We start from the raw sequence: 3,116 nt of genomic DNA, 5'->3' as shown, positions 1-3,116 counted from the left end.
TCCCTTTGTGACCATTGGCTCATTTCTTCAACAAATATTGCTTCTGTGCCTACTAAGTGTAAGGCACCTTGATGGGAGTTGAGGATACTTGGAGCTCATGTCTACTGGGGAGTCTGACTATAGGCACATACACCCACACATATCCATTCATGAATGTATGTATTTAAAACCAACATCAAGGTGAGTGTTGTGAAGGAAGTTAATGGGAGGCAGTGGCGGGACTGGAGGATGAGATGGAATCAGCTGTGGAAAGGAAGATATGACCAACTCCACTGGCTGGAGCCAAGTGCTGAAATGGAGTCTCTTTCATCTTTACAGCCTCTTTGCCCAACCCAGCGATGAGCACACAGGGGACATTTAATCATGTGTTCTAAGCTTCCCTTCACTCACCACAGATGCTCTAGAGTGACATTCAGCCTAAGGCCACTGCTTGTACTAATTGTTCAGTTGCTATAACTCAGAGACTCTGAAATGTCCTCTTCTACCACTTCCTGGCCCATCCCCACGACCCTCCCCACAATTTAGCAACTAAAAGGTTCATGGGTCCCCCTAGTCTAACATTCCCACTGGTTCCTATTGTAAATTGTCCATCCTAGAGTTATCTTGGCTGTTAAATACTTCAGAAATTATCCCCGCTCATAAACTAAGGGGGTGGGAGTGGGGGAAATTAGGGTGGGGAAGGGGTTACATGAGAAGGTACAAGCTCAGCTGGCTTAGAAACAGCTTCCCACATGCCTTGAGGAAATGGTTTGGGTCTTGATAGTACGGTCCCCTTTGTGAGTCTCATTCCTACCATTAAACACTATCTCCCCTTCTCAAGTCCCAGTAGAGAAATTAGACATGGCTCTGAAGGAAATGGCAACTCACTCTAGTATTCTTGCCTGGGAAATCCCATGGACGCAGGAGCCTGGTGGCGTACAGTCCATGGGGTCACAAAGAGTCGGACACGACTGAGAGACTTCACTTTCATGCCTTTTAAGATTATATACTTAAAATGGATAACACACAATAGTAGGCAAAAAGTGGCATTAGGTGTGAAGAGAGAAGACATTCATATTATCTCAGCAAGTTTGATTTGGGACTAGAACAGCTGAATCAAAGCTGACTGCTTCTTCCTCAGAGCTCTACCCAGCATCCTAGTCACTATGATAAGTCAACCAAACAGTGAAACTGTCTTCAAATAGACATGCAGAGAAGCAGAGATAGAAAGAGATCTTTTTCTGACATAAATATAAAACTCATATTTGCATGTTTAATCAGTTCAGTTCAGTCTTGTCTGACTCTTTGCGACCCCATTGACAGCAGCATGCCAGGCTTCCCTATCCATCACCAACTCCCAGAGCTTGCTCAAACTCATGTCCATTGAGTTGGTGATGCCATCCAACCATTTCATCCTCTTTCATCCCCTTCTCCTCCCACCTTCAATCTTTGCCAGCATCATGCTCTTTTCCAGTGAGTCAGTTCTTCGCATCAGGTGGCCAAAGTATTGAAGCTTCAGCTTCAGCAGAAGTCCTTCCAATGAATATTCAAGACTGATTTCCTTTAGGATTGACTGGTTGGATCTCCTTGCAGTACCAGGGATTCTCAAGAGTCTTTTCCAACACCACAGCTCAAAAGCATCAATTATTTGTCACTCAGCTTCCTTTATATTCAGCACATTTAATATTAAAATGTTAAGTATTAAGATAATAGTAAAATATACTTCTAAGTTTAGGGGCTCAAGATATAATTTGAGATATAATTTTGGAGATCTATAAAAACTTAATCACAAGTAAGTCTTCTTGCTCTTTGTGACCTGATGAACTAAAGTCTGGTTCTCCCTTCTCTGATGTAAGAAAGCTCTCTCCATTAACTGCCATCTTTTCCTTCTCTGACTCCTGGCCAAAATCTTTGCCATTCTTTAGACTTCAAGAGAATCACAGATCTACCAGTCCTTGGCCTGCTCAGTGGCCTCTCCTGCTTCTCCTTAACAAAAAGGAAAACATCACTTTCCTTTCATGTGGCTTAGCTGAACCCCATTCCTGCTTACTGTCTCAGCAGAGAAGAAAAAACAAAAATAACAAACCACGGGGCTATGATCATAAAGTGAGTTCTTCCTGGTGGCATCTTTTTTATCAGAAAAAAAAAAAAAAAAAAGGAACCTCTCTCAAAAAACAACTCAATCAAAAAACTAGGCAAAACATCTAAATATACGATTGTCCAGATAAGACATAAAGATGGTCAAAAAATACATGATAAGATCCTCAACATCTCTAATTATTAGAGAAACACAAACCAAAACTATAATGATCAGAATGGTCATCATGAAAAAATCTATAAACAAAAAATGCTAGAGTGGGAGTGGAGAAAAGAGAACACTTTTATACTATTGGTGGGGGTGTATGTTGGCACAGCCACTCTGGAGAACAGTATGGAGGTTCCTTAAAAAAAAAAAAAAACTAAAAATAGAGCTACAGTATGATCCTGCAATCCTACTCTTGGGCATATATCTAGAGAAAACCATAACTCAAAAAGACACATATCAGATCAGATCAGATCAGTCACTCAGCTGTGTCCGACTATTTGCAACCCCATGAATCGCAGCACACCAGGCCTCCCTGTCCATCAGCAACTCCCGGACTTCACTCAGACTCACGTCCATCGAGTCAGTGATGCCATCCAGCCATCTCATCCTCTGTCGTCCCCTTCTCCTCCTGCCCCCAATCCCTCCCAGCATCAGAATCTTTTTCAATGAGTCAACTCTTCGCATGAGGTGGCCAAAGTACTGGAGTTTCAGCTTTAGCATCATTCCTTCCCCCAATATTTATTCAGCATTATTTACAATAGTCAGGACATGGAAGCAACCTAAATGTCCATCGACAGATGAATGGATAAGAAGATGTAGCACATATATACAATGGAATATTAGCTATAAGAAAGAATGAAGTAATGCCATCTGCAGTGACATGGATGGACCTAGAGACTGTCATACTGAGTGTAGTAAGAAAGACAAAGACATATCATATGATACAACTTACGTGTGGAATCTAAAAAAATGGTACACATGAACTTATTTATAGAACAGAAGTAGAATCACAGATATAGAAAACAAACTTATGGTTACCAAGGGAGAAAGT

Source organism: Bos grunniens, chromosome 9, assembly GCF_055505025.1.
Source record: "Bos grunniens cultivar Pamir isolate PY7600 chromosome 9, Bosgru_T2T1.0, whole genome shotgun sequence".
Lineage (NCBI taxonomy): Eukaryota > Metazoa > Chordata > Mammalia > Artiodactyla > Bovidae > Bos > Bos grunniens.
Note: the sequence above shows the minus strand (reverse complement) of the source record.